The sequence below is a fragment of the Lactuca saligna genome, chromosome 6 (genome assembly GCF_052625555.1).
Source record: "Lactuca saligna cultivar CGN05327 chromosome 6, ASM5262555v1, whole genome shotgun sequence".
Taxonomy (NCBI): domain Eukaryota; kingdom Viridiplantae; phylum Streptophyta; class Magnoliopsida; order Asterales; family Asteraceae; genus Lactuca; species Lactuca saligna.
The window spans coordinates 70,243,761-70,259,745 of record NC_136422.1 but is presented as its reverse complement, the minus strand read 5'-3'; the positions used below and the strand labels follow the sequence as shown (position 1 = coordinate 70,259,745).

The following is a 15,985-nucleotide window of genomic DNA, read 5'->3' as shown; positions in this document are numbered from 1 at the left end:
AAACTTGAAATCCCTAAGATTAATAGTTCTAACAGAAGCTTCACGTGAAATACATACAGTTGGAACAGTAAGCAAGGATGTTCCTGAATCCACAATAGCAGCACAAGAACACGTACATGATATCTTCTGCAAGAATGTGCCAGTCCAAAACTACTGTTGAAGGTTGCCATGATAGCTGTTAAGATTGAAGCATAACAAGAAACCAATCAGTGACTATAATGAGCTAGAAAACAAGAAACTAATAAACAAAATAAGCAACTAATTAAGTAAAACTATGACTATGTATTGTTCATACAAGAAAAATAAGAAAAAAATGTTGATTTATTGTTGTTCATACAACACTCTCCAGACAACACTTAATTGAAGAAAATAATAAGGCTAAACTTACAAGAAAAATAAGGAAAAAAATAGTTTTGAGTGTAAATTTCAAGATAAAGTCACCTGCACCCCAGTATAAATTTCAATAAACAACTTTTGAATGACATAGAGCAGGTACCTCTTGATTAGCACGTGCATGGTCTCACATTAGAAATAATAACAAATTCACTGCTCCACCCATAAACATCAGCTTGAATAAGTATATTGTATAAAACCCTATCTCTTACTCGCTCATTCAAATTACCTGTATAAAAAATAAAAATAAAAATAAAAACATCAATTATAACTAAATAATGACATGATTAGGGAGCTTTAACCAACCAACAATCATCTTTCAACCAAAAGTATAAAGAGTTATCGAAAAAGGGAACCAGATCATGTCATAGAACAAGAATTCAGGAAGAAGACAAGTTTGAAAGCATACAGAATAACATTTAGCCAAGCAAGTGTAATCTACCTGTAAACTTGAAAACACAAAACTCTGATTCTCATTCATACATTTCAGAATTTTACATGGTCCGAAGATTTTTAAGAAATTGAATTTCCGGTCCAAAAATCAATCAACCAAAATTAATTGTAATACAAACAATTACGCTAATAATCCCGATTGTTGGGACTGGTATTTAGAATCCCACACACAATGCAATCAAATGACTCGACTAATGGTCGAAAATTAGCAACTTTATTAAGGTAGATTTGAAAGTTACCAATATAAACAATGCTTTTTGTTATCTAATCATGCTTATTCTTTACCACCTCTACACTCAATCTCCAGCTCTGCCTTTATCATAGCTGGTGCTAGCTTATTCTTTACCACCTCGACACATATACCAAGACCAGTAACCTGAAAATAGATAAATTTCCTTTTATTATTATCATTATCATTATAATAAAACAATTATTATTATAAACATTTTCCTGAGTCTTGAGCAATCCTTTTCTAGCAATTCTCAATGTCTATCCCTACCAACTATGCACGATTAATCAATGTCCTTTGGATGTAATAAGAAAAGAAAGAAAATGAACTAAACTTTGCTAGACCACCAACTTCCTGTGTACAGACTCCATTCCGTTTTTCTTGATGGCTTATCCTGCTACCACTTTGTTCTCCATTAAGAAGGCTTAGAACCTGAATTTCCAAGTAACAAGGATTTAAATATAACAAAAAACAATCAATTAACATGAAATATAAAGTTGTTTTGTGTACTAAATGGCTAAATGCATCATGTTTTGCTACCACTTGTGGGGTTAATAATTCAGTTCATAACAATCCACAAAAGACAGCGTTTACTTTTAGTTTGTTTTTTTTTTACTTTAACTTAGCCCACAATTTCAAATAAGAAAGTTGCATGAGTTTGATACATGAAAAAACTTGTAAACTAAACCACTCATTGCATACCTTATTTGGATTTTCCCTTAAAGAGGCTTGAGGAGACTCAGAGCATTTTACCACGACGTCTATATTTTCAGTAAAGTAAGAGCTGACAATGGAAAAAGGTTCATCATTTTTCTTCCTCAATATCGCCTTAAGCACACATATGGCTTTCACACGGACCTAAAAGTACAATGAATCAAGATATGAAAGGATTTCAATGTGACAAACATAGGAAACTAAATCTTGTATAGGATAAAAAAACACACCAATAAAATACCTGCCACATATGAGATTGGAGTTAGGCTTCTAGAGCATGACTTAAAGCTACTGCATTCAATTTTGAGGCCTCCATTAAGAACACATGAATGGCATCACGAGTAGGTTGAAGGCGAACACCACCATATGTTACAATGGTCTCTAATAACCTCTCTTCACGACTCTTTTCATTCAAATAACTTGAGCTTGCATTCCCATTTTCAGTATCTATTTGACTTGTTTTTAGATCTTGACCCCAAGATCCAGATGTATTTGTTGATGACCTAGAAGAAAGTTCAATCTGACTAGAAAGTTCTTTGCTATCAAAGTAACTCGATTCATTAGTCAGTTATCTTCTCAGATTAGGGCCCCTGTAAGTTCCTGTGTCATTTTTATTATGAGTTTGAGCTTATAATAAGCTATTTAACCCTCGCTTGATTGTTTCACTTCCAATGCCAACCATATCACTAAGAAACGACTTCTTATCATCAGATGGAACGTCAAAGTTTGTGTTTCCAAAACCTTGTATACGTTGTGTAAGACCTTCTTGTGGTGGTGGTTTACTGTTGTCTTCTCCAGCAAATATAGTTGATAAATCTTCTTGAGCAGTTTCTCTTACAGACTTATTAAAGGCATCATCCTTCAATGGATCCGGTTGTCCGTTGTAGTAAATTAGCTGACGAACAGCTACCGAGATCCTTTGCATTTATTTATGTAGTGAGAAAAAACCTACTCTGATTCTAGCCATAGCCTTTAGACCATGTTGCAGGTTTGAGGTACATCAAAGCCTGAAACTGTGAGATTGGATCATTATAGGAGTTTACTCATTTTGCAAGGATTTAAAGTTCTTCTACTTGGCTTAATACATCATTAGCCTTCACAGGAACACCAAAAAAATCCAATAATGGCCCCTGATTTGATTAAACATCAAAACAAATCATTTTTAAAGTTAACCTCAATCCCATTTCTATTCATGTAATTGATAAGAAACTCTAATGGAATAGAATAGAGCAATTTAAGAAAGTAAGTTAACCTTAGGGTCCATAATTCCTCCTTTAACTACTTCTCTGCAACCATCTAATAAAACATCAAAAAGCTCAACCTGTGCATCTACTGGAGCAGCTTCAGTATACCTACGAACCTCTGCAGCTATCAACCTCATTTGGATATCGTTTCCAAACTTTTTCACCTATGATATATTAATTACTCATCCTTATTCACTTCAAAGGCATTAAATTAAATTAAATATGTTAATTATAGAGAGAGAGAGAGAGAGACTAACTGCACACAAAAAAACATGTAGCATCTCTCTTTGGTAAGGTCCCATATGACCAGTTGCTCAAGATCATAAGTAAACTGCAATAGAAAATTAAAGAGTGGGATAACAATAAGGGAGGTATTGGATCTGAGCAAAGATTATTCGAGAATAAGTTGGTTCTGAAACCTGGATGAGGCTGGCAAATAACATATTTGAATAGCTTTAATTGCATACCATAAACTCTCTCTCTAGCTCCAACGTCGTTGGTGTAAAGGTGAAAGAACCCACGAAACCATCCTCTATTGTAGCATATTTGGCCGGTACTAATTTAATTTTATGTTGATGAGGGTAGCAACTTAATGAACGAACCTGCAAGAAAACACAATTTGGGTGAGAATCAAGAAAGCACTAGATATCATTATAGCACCTGGTTTCCGGTATGTGAATTTTATTTGAGTATTGCCCTATTTTAGCCTTGGACTCGGTGAGTCACTAGGTCCGACTCGCCGAGTAGGGACGAGACCCAGGACACGTTTAAGTTGGCGACTCGGTGAGTCCATATCCTGGACTCGGCGAGTCACCGCTGGTGGATGAAACCCTAAGTTTCAGGGGTTTGCACCCTATTTAAACCTCATATCTACCTCTTGCCAGCCCCCATTCACCCCCAGAGCTCCCAACCCTCGTCCTAACTCGTCCTAAGCTTGTTTCTTGTGAATTTGAGGCTCTTGTGTGGATTCTTGAAGGTTTTGAGGCAAGGAGGGGAAAGAGATCAAGAGGAAGGAGAGCCATCCAAGCATCATTGTGTTTTTCAGCAGGATTCATTGAGGTATATCTCGTTTTCCCCCTGTTTCTATGCTTAAGATTTCATTTAAGGCACTCTTGAGCCATTCCCCAAACTTTTTTGTGCTTAATGTTTCGTAATAAGTGGGTTGGCCTTTAGATCTAGGCAAGATTGAGCTCCAAGAGCTCAGATCTGTTAGCTTTATGGACCCATGTGGCTTGTTCATCCTAGATCTACCCTTTTTGAGGCATTTTGGACCCTAAAATCCATATTAGTGAAGATTCACACGTAAAGTTGGAAACTTTACGTATGATTCATGTCTTAGAAGTCCAGATCTATGAATGGCATGAACTGAAATCGAGTAAATCGGTGTATTTGGTGGATGCATGGCGACGACTCGGCGAGTCTGGTCGCGAGTCACCGAATTGGTCCCTTTTAGACGTATCGAGTTGAGCCGTGAGTCACAGGGGGTGACTCGGTGAGTTGAAAGCTGGACTCACTCATGATAGGACTCGGCGAGTTGTTCGTACAACTCGGCGAGTCTTAGCATATGTGTTCTTCGGATGAAGATGAACTCAACGAGTTGTTCATACAACTCGGCGAGTAGGATGAAGGAGTTGAATGACAGTTTAGAAGATGAACTCGTCGAGTCATAGCCCAACTCGACGAGTAGAATCAGGGACCCAGGACAATAGTTTGCTAGGGACTCGGCGAGTGGAGATCCACTCGGCGAGTCGGGTAAACTAAAAGTTGACTTCGATTTGACTTAGGGCTAGACCAGGGGTAAAATGGTCTTTTTACCCAAAGGACAGTTAGCAGTGTATGATTAAGTATATTGTGGGAATTACAGCCGGGGAGTTTCCGGAGTAGCAGCAGCAGTAGTAGGTGATTAATTCCCACATAGACCAGCAGCTATTTCGAGGTGAGTTTCCTTTCAGTAGTAATGGGTCTAAGGCACCAAGGTTGGCCCGTATAGATGAGACGTTAGTATTATAGTGTGGGCCGAGCCCGTATCTATTAGTCGAGTTGATTGTGATATATACCAGTATGATAGAACTGTTTATACTTGTTGTCTGCGTGATACTTGTATGATATGTGTTGACGGTTGGGTGTGGGCGAGGCCCGTATCCCTCCGATAATGGAGTGTGGGCTAGGCCCGTATCTCCCAGGTAGCAAAGTGTGGGCGGGGTCCGTATCTTCACGAGTGTGGGCGGGGCCCGTATCTCTCAGAAAGTGAGGTGTGGGCGGGGCCCGTATCCTCACGAGTGTGGGCAGGGCCCGTATCTCCTAATTGCATGTTATTCGTTATATGTTGTATGGTATGGGGTATTATGGGGGAGCTCACTAAGCTTTGTGCTTACGGTTTCGGTTTTGGTTTCAGGTACCTCCTCAGCTAGGGGAAAGGAGCCGACACGGTAGCAGCATGTCACACACACACTCTTCGGTTTCCGCATTTACGAGATTCACTGGGATTGTACTCTGATATTTGATGGGTTGTATGGTTTGATTATTAAAACATGGTTTGCGATGTGTTATGGCGTGATCAAACAACGTTTTTATTTATTAATGTTTTCTAAAAGTAATATTTTAAAATGAAATTTTTGGACATGAAAATTGGGTCGTTACAATCATTCTCAAAGTTCTTTTTCCGGCTGTTATTAATTTGAGAGAAGAAGCATGAAATAGACAATCCATGTTGAATAACTTACCTGAAGTGGATTTCAAGACACTTTCCATGCCAAGTTTTAAGATTACGTGTGACTTTTGCTACTGATTAATTGAATTGATCCCTAGGATTTTGTTCTGCCTGAAGGTAAAGTCTTTTGATATGAAATTGGAACCTACCTCCACCTCCGTATTGATTGAATCTTAGAAGAACTTGAAAACCGATTCATGATTCACTATGAGAATGTGGGTGAAGGCGAAGGCCCTAGGGCTTCTTGTTGGAGGCGTTGGATGTGGGTGAAGAGGTGGGTGAAGGCGGAGGCCCTAGGGCTTCTTGTTGCTAATTCAAAGATGAACATCGATGGTAGAAGGTGGAGGCATCAGTAGAGGGAACAAGGTAAAAAGAGAGGAGATTGAACCATTTAGTGTGAGGATCGAACCATTTAGTGTGAGGGTCGATGTGAAGCGATTGATCCATAATTTTCTTTGTCTACATCAATTCTTTGGGCTCACATAATCGGACGATGGTGGTAAATGAACCATTCTTTGAGAAGGAAGGTGTATCGCCATAATTTGAGGCTAGAAGAGGTAATGAGGATTGGAGGCATTGGATGTGAATGAGAGGTGGAGACGAGGGAGAAGAAGGTGGGGGTTTAAAAAATTTGGGGATTTCATTTTTCCTCAGAGACACGCGTTTCTTAAAAAAAATCTAAAACGACATTCACAGAGGAGCATAAGTGCCCTCCGGGTTTTTAATATTTTTACATGAGACACTAATTTAAGGGCACGCAATAATGCGTGACCTAAATCCTTAAATTTTTTGAAGAGATGACACTTTCTTAATGTCACTCTCTTTTGCGTAACATAAATCACTGAGGGACGTGGTTTGCACGTCGTAAAAGGGTCTTTTTCTTGTAGTGATAAAGACCATAAGTCCCTAGGGCTGGCTTGTTTACAAGCCCCCATATCTTCTAAACCCTAAAATCGGCCTTAAGCCTCCATTGTTGTATTTTTTAGCTCTTGAGAAGTAGTTGGTGTTGGTTTTGCTCATTTTGAAGAGATTGAAGAAGGTGGAAGGTTCATAGCCTGGTTGGAACTTGTAGATCCAAAATCATCACCCATTTTGCAAGCCTTTTGAGGTATCAAGTTCGTACCTTGGCTTTTGAATGCTTAGATCTCTTTATGTCTTGATTCTTATGCTTTAGGCCCCTTTATGGTTTGGTTGATGAGTTAATATGTTGTGGGGCTTGTCCTTTTAAATATGAGCATGTTATGAGGTTCTTAAGCATAAAGGTGCAAGCTTTATGGGGTTTTCGGTCACATACATGTATTAATTTATCTATTATGTCCTTTTAGCTTTAAGGGATTCATTAATCCATGGATGCATGTAATGTTAGCAACTTTACATGATAAATCAGCTCAAGGAAGTCAAATCTAGGTCTTGGAGTAAAGTCTTTATGGATTAAGATCTGGAAATGAGTTTTGGCTGAATGGGGGAGTACGTCGGGCGTACAAAGAGGTACGCTTAGCGTACAAGTGCTAAAGCAAGTACACCCCACATACTCAGTTAGTTGGGGTTCACATATTGGATCTTCGGTTGGGCCATTACTTTGGGCTTTAATGATTAGGGATTGTTGGCCCATCTGAATTCTTGTTGTTTTGGGCTGGGTATATGTTGGAGATTGGACTAGTGCCCATCGAAGGGATTTAGGCAAACTTTGGAAAATTAGGCCATGTTTGGGCCTTGTATAATTATTTTGCTCATTGGGCGTTTTGGATTGTGAGTTTTGGCCTTAGTCATTGACCAAACTAGTTAATGGGTAAAATGGTCTTTATACCCTAATTATGGACTGATTGTTATGGATTGGAATCCAATTATTAATGGGATGATTATTTGATATTGATAGCTCGAGAATTTGTGTGACATCCCCAATTTCACGGCCAGAAAAGACTGATTTGTTTATGCTTTGTTTTATAAATCAGAGTGATCGTTTAAAGAAAACGGTTGCGGAATTAGTTCCCAAAACAAAATATGATAAAATTTATCAAAACGTTTCTCAAAGAGAATGTATTTTCATTAAATAATAAAACCTCAAGATGTCATGTTCCGATACAGACCGTAAGCATAAACAATATAAAATAGACCTTACAACAGTTATCTATAACTACTGATCTATAATCCAAAATCTCTCGTCAAGTCCACCAACTTATACTCTTGTGCCATTACCTGTAATGCAAAGAAAACTGAGTGGGTCAGGCTTGGGAGACTGGTGAGCATATAGGGTTTTCAACCAACAATAATACATTTATTATATTCAATTATCAAACAATCAACCTAATTACCCATCCCCATTATCTTCTTTATTTCTTAAGGTTTTACCCTAAGAATCAACTATCCTTTATTCATTCGTTCCTAAGGATTTACCTAAGGAATCGGCACGCAGTCCATTGCTGCCAAAGTTTATCTATCATGTACTAAGTCCATAGTTATTAGGCGCTAACTCCATAGTCACCAAGGTTCACTTAACAGTAGGCGCTAACTCCATAGTCACCAAGGTTTCTATAATAGGCATGAAGTCACATCGTCACCAAGGTTTACTCGATAGGCACTAAGTCGCATAGTCTCCAGGGTTTACTTAATAGGCACGAAGTCACATCGTCACCAAGGTTTACTCGATAGGCACTACGTCGCATAGTCGCCAGGGTTTACTTAATAGGCACGAAGTCACATCGTCACCAACGTTTACTTGATAGGCACTAAGTCCATAGTCACCAAGGTTTATCTAACGGTAGGCGCTAACTCCATAGTCACCAACTATCCCATCTACCCTTGTTCTACCCAACATTTTTGTAGATATAAATACTTACACAGTTTAAATCATTTAACACTTGTATAAAACATCAATTTCATGCCCATTTCAAATAGACAAATAATATATAACACATAGCACGTATTTCATAGCTAATACTTTATATTTATGTGTTAGAAGAAAGTAGATATACACTCACACGTATAAACAACAATATATATACACATAGCACGTATTTTATAAAATACTTCATATCTATGTGTAAGATGAAAGTGACTATACACTCACTTGATTAGACGATGCTCGAACAACACTACGACTCTTCAAGTATAACTCTTCGGTGAAACTGGGATATCTTCACACACCGGGTTTCTCACGGATAGGGCTTCGGCTCGGAAACTCTTTTCTTCTCTGGATCTTCGGGCTTCAGGACTTGCTTCGGGTCTCGGGGTTGATACCGAGGATTCATGGGGTTAGAATAGGGCTTAAAGGGTGTATCGGGAGTGGGAGAGAAGGGATGGAGCAACCATAGTCGGCTGGCCCTTCAAATCTATTTATAGGGAAAATTTGGCCCTTACCACGTCGTGGCACCCTTTTTCCACGTCGTGGGCTTGGTCGTCACTACATACGTCATTGTATGTTGCATGTGAGGGACTCCCGGAGGTGTCAGGAGACTTGCCACGTTGTGGCACTGCTTGCCACATCGTGGTCTCTGACACAGCTATGGGGTCCGCGCCCCAAACTTCAGAAATTCATAACTTTCGCATACGAACTCCGTTTTCGACGTTCTTTATATCGACGCGAAGGTGAGATTATGCTCTACAACTCCCATTTGGACTCCATTAGCTAATTTTGACTTTATTTTTAATATATTATAATTATATTACTTATATATTATTTTTAGTAGGCCGGGACAGGAAAACTCCGTCAAAAAATCATAACTCCTTCGTCTGACGTTCGTTTTCGTCCGTCTTTCCATCATTGCACTAGTATCGATGATATATTCAATTCTCATTTAGATTGTTTTGGATAAATATCACTCTAACGTAAATTCACTATCTACATCGCGTTGTGTCGTGCCGGTTCTGTCGCAAAACTTCGACATGTCATAACTTCTTCGTTATAACTCGGATTTTGGCGCTCTTTATATGCACGAAAAACTTGTGACATATACTACAACTTGGTTAAGATTAATTCTTCTAAATAATCTTCCATAAAAATGTCATTTTTGATGCTTATCGTCTTAAAACTGACTAGCCCTGATCTACGGGCGTTACAATTATCTCCCCCTTAGGATGATTACATCCCGGAATCATCAACGAAACAGGATTCGTATACTAACTCCATACATTATCTCTCCATCCTAAGTAATAACCATGATGGTCAGTCCTTCATCTGCTCTTCTTACTATGATGGACTTTCAATCATAACCTTCAAGTTACAAAATAAATCCTTATTGCGAACTCCTTCTTCTTCTTAGGATAAATACATTCCTTTATCCATTATAACAGACTGATGGGTCGTGCTCTAAAGACCTCTCATCGTATGATGAAACGCTTAGACTCAAGTCTCTTAGAGTCAAATTCCATAATAGAATATACCTTCCGTCATATTCTTATGTGATATAATCACGTTTTTATATGCAACATTTCTAGCTACAAGCTTCCTTATCAATGAGCGCGATGACATCGATCGCATTGATTTCAATCTTCTGACTTAAGTCAAATGCTACATCGAACTCGGTTTTCTGAACCACGTAACAAACTCATCGTAGTCGGACTCAATTTGATATGACCACTAGGGTTAGGATATCAATCATCTTTTTAGTCATTACCGAAACAATGGTAACGACATACTTGAATAAAACGAAATCAATTACTAGCTTCTTGGTAACCTTGTGACTTTCCCTGATCCAAGCGTGAGTCCTGTGCTTCCAGTAGTATAGATCTCTACTACTATTCACACATACTCATACTCATCCCAAGTATTGTCTCTTAGTCCCCAAGTCCTAAAATCACAAAACAATTTAACACATACGAATGTGTACAATTAATCATAAATTTTTTTTTCCTAGACTCTACTAGGACTTCTTCCACGCGTATCTTCTATCATCAATCATACTACTTCAACTTGATTGGTGATGGAAATTCTAGATTATGGGACAACTTCAAGAAATACACCAATCATTCCATCATCCTGCCAATCAAAGGTGTACTTCAGACGTACCGTACTCCTCTAAACGTTCCGTTATTTTATCAAACATAAACTAAAGGCAAGACACCACTCTTACGATATCTTCCGATAGGTGTCATTCACTATCATAAGCCTTTCATTTCCTTCATTTACTCAATTCTCTACGAGTCTTCACCATAACGTTTTGTACATCCAAGCAGACGTTCAGTGCACCGGGTGAGAATTTAAGATAAGAAAGCTTTATTTACGATAGACGTATAAATCTCCTTATCACTCCGAAACGTTTACATGCTAGTTCTAATATCGTAGTCGTACGCTTAGAATCCTAAACACATAAGGTTTCCAGATCCGGTCGGCAGCAGACCATAGATCCGAACAAACAATTTCATATATAGCAAACATATAGCATTTAGCACATAAAAGCATTTTAGACATCTTTCCTAAAATATACTAGTGCTCGTGCCTAAAATATGGTAGACACTCATCTCACAATCATCGCTTAGCATTCTAAGTTTAAGTCTAGAAATCCTACAAATTCCTAGTTCGCTTAAACTAATGCTCTGATACCAACTATGACATCCCCAATTTCACGGCCAGAAAAGACCGATTTGTTTATGCTCTGTTTTATAAATCAGAGTGATCGTTTAAAGAAAACGGTTGCGGAATTTGTTCCCAAAACAAAATATGATAAAATTTATCAAAACATTTCTCAAAGAGAATGTATTTTCATTAAATAATAAAATCTCGGGATGTCATGTTCCGATACAGACCATAAGCATAAACAATATAAAATAAACCTTACAATAGTTATCTATAACTACTGATCTATAATCCAAAATCTCTCGTCAAGTCCACCAACTTATACTCTTGTGCCATTACCTGTAATGCAAAGAAAACTGAGTGGGTCATGCTTGGGAGCCTGGTGAGCATATAGGGTTTTCAAACCACAATAATACATTTATTATATTCAATTATCAAACAATCAACCCAATTACCCATCCCCATTATCTTCTTTATTTCTTAAGTTTTTACCCTAAGAATCAACTATCCTTTATCCATTCGTTCCTAAGGAATTACCTAAGGTATCGGCAGGAAGTCCATTGCTGCCAAAGTTTATCTATCATGTACTAAGTCCATAGTTATTAGGCGCTAACTCCATAGTCACCAAGGTTTATACAATAGGCACGAAGTCACATCGTCACCAAGGTTTACTCGATAGGCACTAAGTCGCATAGTCTCCAGGGTTTACTTAATAGGCACGAAGTCACATCATCACCAAGGTTTACTCGATAGGCACTACGTCGCATAGTCACCAGGGTTTACTTAATAGGCACGAAGTCACATCGTCACGAAGGTTTACTTGATAGGCACTAAGTCCATAGTCACCAAGGTTTATCTAACGGTAGGTGCTAACTCCATAGTCACCAACTATCCCATCTACCCTTGTTCTACCCAACATTTTTGTAGATATAAATACCTACATAGTTTAAATCATTTAACACTTGTATAAAACACCAATTTCATGCCCATTTCAAATACACAAATAATATATAACACATAGCACGTATTTCATAGCTAATACTTTATATTTATGTGTTAGAAGAAAGTAGCTATACACTCACACGTATAAACAACAATATATATACACATAGCACGTATTTTATAAAATACTTCATATCTATGTGTAAGATGAAAGTGACTATACACTCACTTGATTAGACGATGCTCGAACAACACTACAACTCTTCAAGTAGAACTCTTCGGTGAAATCGGGATATCTTCACACACCGGGTTTCTCACGGACAGGGCTTCGGCTCGAAAACTCTTTTCTTCTCGGGATCTTCGGGCTTCTGGACTTGCTTCGGGTCTTGGGGTTAATACTGAGGCTTCGGGGGGTTAAAATAGGTCTTAAAGGGTGTATCGGGAGTGGGAGCGAAGGGATGGAGCAACCATAGTCGGCTGGCCCTTCAAATCTACTTATATGGCAAATTTGGCCCTTGCCACGTCGTGGCACCCTTTTTCCACATCGTGGGCTTGGTTTTCACTGCATACGTCATTGAAAGTTGCATCTGGGGGACTCCTGGAGGTGTCAGGAGACTTGCCACGTCGTGGCACTACTTTCCACGTCGTGGTCTCTGACACAGCTTTGGGGTTCGCGCCCCGAACTTCAGAAATTCATAACTTTTGCATACGAACTCTGTTTTCGATGTTCTTTATATCGACGCGAAGGTGAGATTATTCTCTAAAACTATCGTTTAGACTCCATTGGCTAGATTTGACTTTATTTTTGATATGTTATAATTATATTACTTATATATTATTTTTAGTAAGCCGGGACAGGAAAACTCCGTCATAAACTCATAACTCCTTCGTCTGACGTCCATTTTCGTCCGTCTTTCCGTCGTTGCACTACTATTGATGAGATCTTCAATTCTCATTTAGATTGTTTTGGATAAATATCACTCTAACATAAATTCATTATTTACGTCGCGTTGTGTCGTGTCAATTCTGTCGCGAAATTTCGACAGGTCATAACTTCTTCGTCGTTATAACTCGGATTTTGGCGTTTTTTATATGCACGGAAACCTTGTGACATATACTGCAACTTGGTTAAGATTAATTCTTCTAAATAATCTTCCATCAAAAAGTCATTTTTGATGCTTATCATCTTAAAACTGACTATCCCTGATCTACGGGGGTTACAATTTGTCAGACCAACAGCCAAAAATTTATTAGTTTGATCCAGCAGTTCAAGGTGAGTTTCCTTACTGTGTTGAGCGGGTCGAAGACACCAATGTCGTCCCATGATCTGTTATGTTAGAATACTCGTTGTCTGTGTGACACTTATGTTGGTGATTTGTTTCACTAATTGTATTTAAGTGTAATGGATTGACTTGTTGACCAAAAATCAATCTTGATGAATATTAAACAAGTAAGGTGTGAAGTGCACACTTGTTGACGTTTATTCATGATTAAAAGTAGACTTTCATTTAGGGGTAAAGCCCCTAAACGAATGGGGGTCCGGGGGCAGCTCCCCTGGGAGCAGGGTCCAAGGGGCGGCAACCCCTGGCGGGGTCCAAGGGGTAGAGCCCCTGGCTGGGGTCGAAGAAAACTCGGATTTATGATAGTTTTGATTGTTGAGAAAACTGTTTTATGACAGTTTTGACAATTTTTCAGACAAAGAAGGTTTTTAACCAGTTTTTGGTCAGTTTTCTGGTACTCACGAAATTCATACATTTTCATTTTTTTTTCTTTTCTCTTCTGATTCTTATCCGTTCAAAGATTAGGGAGTACCACCCAAATACTTTGATTTGAAAGTGGAATCACAATTCTCGATAACCCAAGCGCCTTTATTACCCCGAATTTCTAACAACTTGTATGTGTATGTGTTTATATTCTTACTGGGCAGGGCCCGATGGTTATTATGTATGCTATTACATGTTATACTTATATGAATTGTATATGGGCACGACCTATTATGCGCATTAGGGTGGGGCATGTTATACTCATTGGGCAAGGCCCATTATACTCATGGAGTAGGGCCCATTATATGCTACATATGTATGGTATGTGGTATCTTGGGGAACTCACTAAGCTTTATGTTTACAGTTTTCAATTAATGTTTTAGGTACTTCCAATTCCAAGAGGAAAGGTTTGGGATGATTGAAGAGAAGACACCACCTTGTTCTGCATTTTATGATTTACTCTGATTTGAGATGATGTTTAATACACTTATTTTATCTACATTGTATTGATGATGTTTTATAATATTGATTTTATTAAATTAAAAATGAAATTTGTGGGACTTATTTTTGGGATGTTACAAGTATTGGCCATTTGATATGAACAATGACCTTGTGGAAAAGTACCACAAGAGAGCTCGCCAACAAAAGTTTGAAGTGGTAAAGTCCCTCATGGCTTGCAAGAGGAAATAGGGAGAGTCTGTCTGCAATCACATACAAGGAATGTAAAGATACGTGGAGTGCCTTGTTAATTTTAATGTATACTTGGACGAGGAGTTGGCCCTAGACATGGTCCTAAACTCTTTGCCAGGTTGTTATGATCGGTTTATATTAGCTTATCATTTGAACAATACAAAAACCACATTGGCTCAACTCCACAACTTGCTATAGACTACTGGGTCGGGAATGAAGGGTAAGAGTCAAGCCCCTACCACTACTACTAGTGCTCCTATTCTCTTCATTAGTAAAGTAAAAGGGAAGAAGATAAAGTGTGCTACTAACTCGAACTAGAAGACTAAGGCCCAAGATGGGTCTTCAAGCATTGGGCCAAAGGCGGAGTCCAATTCATACATTCATCTGTTAGTTACCCCAAAGAGGCCACTTGTTATTATTGTAATGAAAAAGGCCATTGGAAGAGGAGCTATCCCAAATACTTGCAGGAAATCAAGGATGACAAGGTGAAGCCATCTTCAGCATGTATATACATTATTCAAACCAATAACTCACCATCTACTTGTTCTTGGTTCCTTGATATAGGATGTGGTTATCACATTATTTCTAATTTGCAGGGGCTAAGAGAAAGTGAAGGGGTGGAGCATGGGAAGACGAATCTGATCATGGAAAATAGGCGATCTTCTCATGCTACCAAGATTGAGACTTATCAACGTATGCTTAGTAGTGATGTTAGTTTAGATTTGATAAATTGTTGCTATTCGTCAGAAATGACACGAAACGTTATTCCATTTCTTACATTGTTTTGACAAGGTTTTCGCTACGATTTTAATGATTTGAATGGTTCAATTCTAGTTTATAAAAATGGTTTTTTTTATATTTGAAGCTTTACCTTGTAATGGTGTGTATTAAATCGTGACTTGTGTTGATAGTTTAGGAAATAGTGTATTTTACATTGATCCATCTAATGGTTTAGATAAGGAATTTTTGTGGCATTGTTGTCTTGGGTACATTAACAAGAAATGCATCGCCCAACTCCAAAAGGATGGAGTGTTCGAATCATTTGACCTAAAGGATGAATGTGAATCTTGTCTTTTGGACAAGATGACAAAATCACCTTTCATTAGATCTTGTGAAAGAGGCGAGGGTTTGTTGGATCTCATACACACAAATGTGTGTGGACCCTTCAGATCTACCGCAAGAAATGTCAATCGGTTTTATGTAATATTTACAAACGATTATAGTAGATATGGCTATATTTACTTAATCAAACATAAATTAGAAACCTTTAAAAAGTTCAATGAGTTTAAACATGAAGTCAAGAATCAATTAGGCAAGAAGATAAATATCCTCCAA

The 15,985-nt window shown here is 38.3% G+C and overlaps 1 pseudogene; it reads right to left on the bottom strand.

The window, feature by feature from the left end:
• Positions 1–426: 426 nt before the first annotated feature.
• On the bottom strand, positions 427–2,714 carry LOC145002703 (protein MODIFIED TRANSPORT TO THE VACUOLE 1-like; annotated as a pseudogene).
• Between the last annotated feature and the right edge of the window lie 13,271 nt (positions 2,715–15,985).